Source organism: Triticum urartu, chromosome 5, assembly GCF_003073215.2.
Source record: "Triticum urartu cultivar G1812 chromosome 5, Tu2.1, whole genome shotgun sequence".
Taxonomy (NCBI): Eukaryota; Viridiplantae; Streptophyta; class Magnoliopsida; order Poales; family Poaceae; genus Triticum; species Triticum urartu.
The window spans coordinates 6,635,051-6,645,644 of record NC_053026.1 but is presented as its reverse complement, the minus strand read 5'-3'; positions in this window follow the sequence as shown (position 1 = coordinate 6,645,644).

Sequence of the window (10,594 nt, the reverse complement as noted above, 5' to 3'; positions counted from 1 at the left end):
TCAATGTTCAAGTAGCTTAATCCAGGCTTTCCATTGAAAAACACTTTCCAAATAATCCTATATGCTTTCCAGAAATTCTACATCATTTTTGATCAACAATATGTCAACAACATATACTCATCAGAAATTCTATAGTGCTCCCACTCACTTCTTTGGAAATACAAGTTTCTCATAAACTTCGTATTCACCCAAAATCTTTGATCATCTCATCAAAGCATACATTCCAACTCCGAGATGCTTACTCCAGTCCTCAGAAGGATTGCTGGAGCTTTGCATACTTATTAGCATCTTTCAGGATTGACAAAACCTTTCGGTTGTATCACATACAACCTTTCCTCAAAAATCGTCGAGGAAACAATGTTTTGACATCCTATCTGCAAGATTTCATAAATAATGCAGTAATTGCTAATATAATTCCAACAGACTCTTAGCATCGCTACAAGTGAGAAAGTCTCATCGTAGTCAACTCCTTGAACTTGTCGGAAAACATCTTAACGACAAGTCGAGCTTTCTTAATGGTGATACTTACCATCATTGTCCGTCTTCCTTCTAAAATCCATCTGTACTCAACAGCCTTACGACCATCGAGCCGTTCTGCCAAAGTCTACACTTTTTTTTCATATATGGATCCTCTCTCGGATTATATGGCCTCGAGCCATTTATCGGAATCCGGGCCCACCATCGCTTCTCCATAGCTCGTAGGCTCATTGTTGTCTAGCAACATGACTTCCAAGACAGGATTACGTACCACTCTGAAGTAGTATGCATTCTTGTCATCCCACGAGGTTTGGTAGTGACTTGATCCGAAGTTTCATGATCACTATCATAAGCTTCCACTTCAGTTGGTGTAGGTGCCACAGGAACAACTTCCTGTGCCCTGCTACACACTAGTTGAAGTGAAGGTTCAATAACCTCATCAAGTCTCCACCATCCTCCCACTCAATTCCTTCGAGAGAAACTTTTCCTTGAGAAAGGACCCGATTCTAGAAACAATCCCTTATTGCTTTCGAATCTGAGACAGGAGGTATACCCAACTGTTTTGGGTGTCCTATGAAGATGCATTTATCCGCTTTGGGTTCAAGCTTATCAGCCTGAAACTTTTTCACATGAGCGTCGCAGCCCCAAACTTTTTAAGAAATGACAGCTTAGGTTTCTCTAAACCATAGTTCATACGGTGTCATCTCATCGGAATTACGTGGTGCCCTATTTAAAGTGAATGTGGTTGTCTCTAATGCCTAACCCATAAACTATCGTGGTAATTCGATAAGAGACATCATGGTATGCATTATATCCAATAGGGTGCAGTTATGATGTTCGGACACACCATCACACTATGGTGTTCCAGGCTGTATCAGTTGTGAAACAATTTCCACAATGTCTTAATTCTGTGCCAAACTCGTAATTCAGATATTCATCTCTATGATCATATCATAGATCTTTTATCCTCTTGTCACGACGATCTTTCAACTTCACCCTGACATTACTTGAACCTTTCAATAATTCAGACTCGTGATTCATCAAGTAAATATACTCAACATCTACTCAAATCATCTGTGAAGTAAGAACATAACGATATCCACTACATGCCTCAGCACTCATTGGACTGCACACATCAAAATGTATTACTTCCAACAAGTTGCTTTCTAGTTCCATTTTACTGAAAACGAGGCTTTCAGTCATCTTGCCCATGTGGTATGATTTGCATGTCTCAAGTGATTCAAAACCAAGTGAGTCCAAACGATCCATTTGCATGGAGTTTCTTCATGCATATACACCAATAGACATGGTTCGCATGTATCAAACTTTTCAAAAATGAGTGAGTCCAAAGATCCATCAACATGGAGCTTCTTCATGAGTTTTGTACCGATATGACTTACGTGGTAGTGCCACAAGTAGGTGGTACTATCATTACTTATCTTTTGGCATGAATATGTGTATCACTACGATCGAGATTTCAATAAATCATTCATTTTAGGTGCAAGATCATTGAAGGTATTATTCAAATAAACAGAGTAACCATTATTCTCCTTAAATGAATAACCGTATTGCGATAGACATAATCCAATCATGTCTATGCTCAACACAAACACCAATCTCGATGGTAGAGGGAGCGCACGATATTTGATCAACCCTGGAAATACTTCCAACACATATCGTCATCTCACCTTTAGCTAGTCTCCGTTTATTCCGTAGATTTTATTTCGAGTTACTAACACTTAGCAACCGAACCGGTATCTAATGCCCTGGTGCTACTAGGAGTACTAGTAAAGTACACATCAACACAATGTATATCCAATATACTTCTATCGACCTTGCCAGCCTTCTAATCTACCAAGTATCTAGGGTAATTCTGCTACAGTGGTTGTTCCCCTTATCACAGAAGCACTTAGTCTCGGGTTTGGGTTCAACCTTGGGTCTCTTCACTAGAGCAGCAGCTCAATTGCCGTTTCATGAAGTATCCCTTCTTGCCCTTGCCCTTCTTGAAACTAGTGGTTTCACCAACCATCAACAATTGATGCTCCTTCTTGATTTCTACTTTGGTGTCAAACATCGTGAATATCTCAAGGATCATCATATATGTCCCTGATATATTATAGTTCATCACGAAGCTCTAGCATCTTGGTGGTAATGACTTCGGAGAAACATCACTATCTTATCTGGAAGATCAACTCCCACTCGATTCAAATGATTGTTGTACTCAGACAATCTGAGCACAAGCTCAACAATTGAGCTTTTCTCCCTTACTTTGCAGGCTAAGAAAATCGTCGGAGGTCTTATACCTCTTGACATGGGCAGGAGCCTGAAATTCCAATTTCAGCCCTCGAAACATCTCATATGTTTCGTGACATTTCAAAACCGTCTTCGGTGCCTCAACTCTAAACCATTTAACTGAACTATCATGTAGTTATCAAAACGTGTATGTCAGATGTTCGCAACATCCACAGACAACGTTCGAGGTTCAGCACACTCAGCAGTGCATTAAGGACATAAGCCTTCTAAGAAGCAATGAGGACAATCCTCAGTTTACGGACCTAGTCCGCATAATTGCTACTATCAACTTTCAACTAAATTTTCTCTAGGAACATATCTAAACAGTAGAACTGAAGCGCGAGCTACGACATAATTTGCGAAGACCTTTTGACTATGTTCAGGATAATTAAGTTCATCTTATGAACTCCCACTCAGATAGACATCCCTCTAGTCATCTAAGTGATTACATGATCCGAGTCAACTAGGCCGTGTCCGATCGTCACGTGAGACGGACTAGTCAACATCGGTGAACATCTTCATGTTGATCGTATCTACCATACGACTCATGCTCGACCTTTCGGTCTTCTGTGTTCTGAGGCCATGTCTGTACATGCTAGGCTCGTCAAGTCAACCTAAGTGTTTGCATGTGTTCCGAGGCCATGTCTGTACATGCTAGGCTCGTCAACACCCGTTGTATTCGAACGTAAGAATCTATCACACCCGATCATCACGTGGTGCTTCGAAACGACGAACTTTCGCAATGGTGCACAGTTAGGGGGAACACTTTCTTGAAATTTTAATGAGGGATCATCTTATTTACTACCGTCGTTCTAAGCAAATAAGATGTATAAACATGATAAACATCACATGCAATCAAATAGTGACATGATATGGCCAATATCATATTGCTCCTTTTGATCTCCATCTTCTGGGCTCCATGATCATCATCGTCACCGGCATGACACCATGATCTCCATCATCATGATCTCCATCATCGTGTCTTCATGAAGTTGTCTCGCCAACTATTACTTCTACTACTACAGCTAACGGTTAGCAATAAAGTAAAGTAATTACATGACGTTTATGTTGACACGCAGGTCATAAATAAATTAAGACAACTCCTATGGCTCCTGCCAGTTGTCATACTCATCGACATGCAAGTCGTGATTCCTATTACAAGAACATGATCATCTCATACATCACATATATCATTCATCACATCCTTTGGCCATATCACATCACATAGCATACCCTGCAAAAACAAGTTAGACGTCCTCTAATTGTTGTTGCATGTTTTACGTGGCTGCTATGGGTTTCTAGCAAGAACGTTTCTTACCTACGCAAAGACCACAACGTGATATGCCAATTGCTATTTACCCTTCATAAGGACCCTTTTCATCGAATCCGCTCCGACTAAAGTGGGAGTGACAGACACCCGCCAGCCACCTTATGCAACTAGTGCATGTTTGTCGGTGGAACCGGTCTCACGTAAGCGTACGTGTAAGGTTGGTCCGGGCCGCTTCATCCCACGATGCCGCCGAATCAAGATTGGACTAGTAACGGTAAGCATATTGAACAAAATCAACGCCCACAACTACTTTGTGTTCTACTCGTGCATAGAATCTATGCAATAGACCTAGCTCATGATGCCACTGTTGGGGAACGTAGCAGAAATTCAAAATTTTCCTACGTGTCACCAAGATCTATCTATGGAGAGACTAGCAACGAGGGGAAGGAGAGTGCATCTACATACCCTTGTAGATCGCTAAGCGGAAGCGTTCAAGTGAACGGGGTTGATGGAGTCGTACTCGTTGTGATCCAAATCACCGATGATCCTAGTGCCGAACGGACAGCACCTCCGCGTTCAACACACATACAGCCCGGTGACGTCTCCCATGCCTTGATCCAGCAAGGAGAGAGGGATAGGTTGAGGAAGACTCCATCTAGCAGCAGCACAACGGGGTGGTGGTGGTGGAGGAGCGTGGCTATCCAGCAGGGCTTCGCCAAGCACCACGGGATATGAGGAGAAAGAGAGGGAGGGCTGCACCAACATGGAGAGATCTAATCGCGTGTCTTGTGCAGCCCCTAGGCCTCATATATATAGGGGAAGGGGAGGAGGGTGCGCCCCCTCTAGGGTTCCCACCCCTAGAGCGGCGGCAGCCCTAGATGGGTCTTGGGGTGGTGGCCAAGAGGGGGAGGAGAGGGAGGCGCAGGGAGCATGGGCCTTAGGGCCCATCTGCCCTTAGGGTTTGCCCCCTCTCCCCTCTAGGCGCATGGGCCATGGTGGGAGGCGCCCCAGCCCACCTAGGGGCTGGTGCCTTCTCACACTTGGCCCATGTATGCCTCTGGGGCCCATGCCCCCCCCCGGTGGACCCCCGGACCCCTCTGGTGGTCCCGGTACATTACCGATAAACCCCGAAACTTTTTCGGTGACCAAAACAGGACTTCCCATATATAAATCTTTACCTCCGGACCATTCCGGAACTCCTCGTGACGTCCGGGATCTCATCCGGGACTCCGAACAACATTAGGTAACCACATACAAACTTCCTTTATAACCCTAGCGTCATCGAACCTTAAGTGTGTAGACCCTACGGGTTCGGGAGACATGCAGACATGACCGAGACGTTCTCCGGTCAATAACCAACAGCGGGATCTGGATACCCATGTTGGCTCCCACATGTTCCACGATGATCTCATCGGATGAACCGCGATGTCAAGGACTTAATCAATCCCGTATACAATTCCTTTTGTCTATCGGTACGATACTTGCCCGAGATTCGATCGTCGGTATCCCGATACCTTGTTCAATCTCGTTACCGGCAAGTCTCTTTACTCGTTCCGTAACACATCATCCCGTGATCAACTCCTTGATCACATTGTGCACATAATGATGATGTCCTACCGAGTGGGCCCAGAGATACCTCTCCGTCACACGGAGTGACAAATCCCAGTCTCGATTCGTGCCAACCCAACAGACACTTCCGGAGATACCCGTAGTGCACCTTTATAGTCACCCAGTTACGTTGTGACGTTTGGCACACCCAAAGCACTCCTACGGTATCCGGGAGTTGCACAATCTCATGGTCTAAGGAAATGATACTTGACATTAGAAAAAAGCTTTAGCATACGAACTACACGATCCTTGTGCTAGGCTTAGGATTGGGTCTTGTCCATCACATCATTCTCCTAATGATGTGATCCCGTTATCAACGACATCCAATGTCCATGGTCAGGAAACCGTAACCATCTATTGATCAACGAGCTAGTCAACTAGAGGCTTACTAGGGACATGGTGTTGTCTATGTATCCACACATGTATCTGAGTTTCCTATCAATACAATTCTAGCATGGATAATAAACGATTATCATGAACAAGGAAATATAATAATAATAAATTTATTATTGCCTCTACGGCATATTTCCAACAATATATACCCCTCGCTCGCGAGCAGAGCACCCCAGTGCTCTGTTTTTCTCTGGCCGAGGGGGAGAGGGCTTGGTGGTGCTCTAGCGCACCTCCTATGCACACAAGGTGTTCGATGGAATGCCCGAGCCACACTACTTAAGCTTTCTCCTCTCCAAGCTCGACCTCCAAGCTCCATTTTCCATAATATTTGTTTAGGTTTAGCGGTCTGTCACGCCCCGTCCCCGTCTTTGCCGCCGTCGATCACTGTAACGCCCCAGATATAACTTTCCTAATTTGTACTCCAACTCTTGCCATTTCCGGCGTTAAGTTATATTTATTTCTCGGGTTCGGGTCTTTGTCTCCGTGTATTGTTTTCGTTTTCATGCATCTCATATCATGTCATCATGTGCATTGCATTCGCATACGTGTTCATCTCTTGCATCCGAGCATTTTCCCCGTTGTCCGTTTTGCATTCCGGCGCTTCGTTCTCCTCCGGTGGTCATTTCTAGCTTTCTTTCGTGTGTGAGGATTAAACATTTCCGGATTAGACCGAGACTTGCCAAGCGGCCTTGGTTTACTACAGGTAGACCTCCTGTCAAGTTTCGTATCATTTGGACTTCGTTTGATACTCCAACGGTTAACCGAGGGACCGAAAAGGCCTCGTGTGTGTTGCAGCCCAACACCCCTTCAATTTGGCCCAAAACCCACCAAATTTTGCTCCATCATCTAGAGCGTTCGATCATGATCGCATGGCCGAAAACCGCACCTCATTTGGACTCTCCTAGCTCCAGTTATGCCTATAAATAGCCCCCCCCCCCGTTTTCGGATCTCTCTCCCTCTCCGAAACCCTAAAAAAACAGGATCTCTCCGCGCCGGACGTGTCCGTCCGCCGCCGGACACGCCGCGCCGCTGCCCGCGCCCAACCACAGGGCGAAACGTGGCAAGTCGCCGCCGCCACCGCCCGCGGCCCGGCCGGCCCGCGGTCGGCCGTCTCCTCCCGCGACCGGGCCCCGCCTCTTCCTCCCTCGCGCGCGCCCCGCGCCGCCGTCGTCCCCATGCCCGGCCGCCGCCGCCCCGACCTCGCCTCCCGGTTGCCGCCGCCGCCTCGCCTGGCTCCCGCCTCGGGCTGCCGCCGCCGCAACGCCACCGACGCCGCCCCGCTCCGGCCGGCCTCCACCTCCATCTCCGGCCTCCTCCTCTCCGTCCAACGACGAACTCAGGCGACCTCGACTCCGGCATGAACAGTGAACTCCGGCATGCATCAGGAAGCGTGTAGATCTGGATCTGAAAATATCTCGGTTGACTTTTGCCTCCCCGAACCCTAATTTTTGTGCATACTTTGACTTGCCATATCACCGCATCCGTAGCTCCGATTCGGACATATAGTATATAGAATGTTCGTCTCGTCGAGTACATCATTTCGTTCCATTGCATCATTTTCATTTGAGCTCATCTTGATGCCCGAAATGCTGTTAGAAGGAGGCTTCGTGAGTTAATTGTCAGATCTGCTAGTTCATCTTAGACTTTTGTCATTTTTGCCATGATTGTTGTGTGCATGATATGCCTGTGAGTCCTTCATATGTTTTGTTAAGCATCTTGTTATCTTTCTAGAGGTGCAACCCATGCATTTTTAGGATGTGTGTGCTGACTTGTGCAAGCTTGCAAAGTGAGGCACCCGGTAAATCTGTTTTCAGGGACTTAGTAGATTTCACTAAGTCTGGGATTGTTTAGTTCATGATGCCATATGTTCAGGTTGTTTCCTAGTGATCCATGCCTCTTTTGAGGATGATCAGTAAAGGTGTTTTGTTAATCTTGTTATGCTCTATCCATCCATGTCTTTACTTGCAATTATGGAGCACCCTAGCTTGAGTCAATCAAGCTCTACTTTTGCTTCGTTGTGAATCTGGGCAGATCGTCAACTTGTTTGCGATTTTGCCGATGCTATTGTAGTGGATCCGTGCATGCTATGCCATTGTTCTTGCCATGTCTAGCTAGCATTTTGTGCCTTATTAATGGATGTATGCTTGCCTTGCCATGACTTGCACCATAGTGAGTGCATCGAGCTCGTTTACATGCCTTCGTGAGTTAAATTTCAGCATGTCTCAGATTTCACTAAGTCTGAAAACTGATTGTGTTTTAGCTATGTTCGTGTGTTTGTTAGTATATTTTGTGATCCCTTTTGGCCCCAGGTCACTTAGAGTCTTTTGTTAAGCTTGTTGAGTAGATCCATGCCATGTTCTTATTTATCTTAATCAGGCCCTGTAGCATGTTGTTTTGCTGCTCCGAAGAGAGCTTCATGATCTGAAATTTCAGACAAGTGTTAATTTCACCAAGTCTGAAATATGTTTCGCACTTGCGTTTTTGCCATGCTTGTTTGAACCTCATAATGGATGAATTGGCCGTGGCTCAGTGCTAGTCTTTTGTTAAGCATCTTGAATGCTTCCCTGCCATGTATTTTGTTGTCATGTTTGGGTGATGTAGCATGTTCATTGCATTGCATTTAGATGCCTACTTGCTGTAAATCGCAGACCGGTGTCATTCTTAAATCGCTTGCCATTTCCAAACCGTAACTCCGATTCCGGCGTTCTTTATATCGTTTTCAAGCGATTTCATCCCATATTTCCAGTGGCACACTTGGTTTTCCAAGTTGAGGCCAGGTTCATGCATTTCCTGTCACGTCTTGCATTTTGCATTCCGCATCGCATCCCGCATAGCATATCATCATTGCATCTTATTGTTTGAGCTTGCACGTGGTTCATTGTATCCTTGTTGCTTGTTTGTCTTGTTTGGGTAGAGCCGGGAGACGAGTTCGCTAACGAGGAGCCCGTTGAGTTTGCTTTTGAGGATCCAGTCAACTCTGACAGCTTTGCAGGCAAGATGATCATACCCTCGAAATCACTACTATCTTTGCTATGCTAGTTTGCTCGCTCTTGCTATGCCAATGCTACGATGCCTACCTTTTGCTTGTCAGCCTCCCAATTGCCATGTTGAACCTCTAACCCACCATGTCCTAGCAAACCGTTGATTGGCTATGTTACCGCTTTGCTCAGCCCTTCTTATAGCGTTGCTAGTTGCAGGTGAAGATTGGAGCCGTTCCTTGTTGGAACATTTATTTACTTGTTGGGATATCATTATATTGCTATGTTATCTTAATGCATCTATATACTTGGTAAAGGGTGGAAGGCTCGGCCTCTCGCCTAGTGTTTTGTTCCACTCTTGCCGCCCTAGTTTCCGTCATATCGGTGTTATGTTCCCGGATTTTTGCGTTCCTTACACGGTTGGGCTATAATGGGAACCCCTTGATAGTTCGACTTGATTAAAGCTTTTCCAGCAATGCCCAACATTGGTTTTACCATTTGCCACCTAGCCTCTTTTTCCCTTGGGTTTCCGGAGCCCGAGGGTCATCTTATTTAAACCCCCCGGGCCAGTGCTCCTCTGAGTGTTGGTCCACCTGTCAGCTGCCGGTGGCCACCAGGGGCAACTCTGGGCTGGCCTACCCGTACCTAGGACAATCTGAGTGTGCCTTGAGAAAGAGATATGTGCAGCTCCTATCGGGATTTGTCGGCACATTCGGGCAGTGTTGCTGGTCTTGTTTTAACCTGTCGAATCGTCTTGTTGTACCGGGTTACCGAGTCTGATCGGTGTGTCTCGGGTGGAGGTCTATTCCTTCGTTGACCGTGAGACCTTGTCATGGGCTAAGTTGGGACTCCCCTGCAGGGATTGAACTTTCGAAAGCCGTGCCCGCGGTTATGGGCAGATGGAATTTTGTTAATGTCCGGTTGTAGATAACTTGAACATAAACCTAATTAAAATGAATCAACCGTGTGTGTTACCGTGATGGCCCCTTCTTGGCGGAGTCCGGGAAGTGGACACGGTGTTGGAGTAATGCTTGCGCAGGTTGTTCCTCTAGATTCTCGCTCGCGCTTTGCCTCCTCTTCTCGCTCTCTTTTGCGTATAAGTTAGTCACCATATATGCTAGTCGCTTGCTGCAGCTCCACATATATTTTCCTTACCCCTTCCTATAAGCTTAAATAGTTTTGATCGCGAGGGTGCGAGATTGCTGAGTCCCTGTGGCTCACAGATGCTATAACTCCAGATGCAGGTCCAGGTGATTCCGCTCCAGGTGACGCATACGAGCTCAAGTGGGAGTTCGACGAGGATTCTCAGCGTTACTATGTCTCTTTTCCTGATGATCAGTAGTGGTGCCCAGTTGGGGTTTGATCGGGACCGTGTCGCATGTTGGGTTTTTCTTCTATTTTGGCGCCGTAGTCGGGCCATGAGTGTTTGGTTGATGTATGTTATTTATGTACTTTGATGTGACATGGCGAGTGTAAGCCAACTATGTACCTTCCCCTTTTATTCTATATATTACATGGGATGTTGTGATGATTGCCTAACTTGCGACATTGCTTTCAATGCGGTTATGTCTCTAAG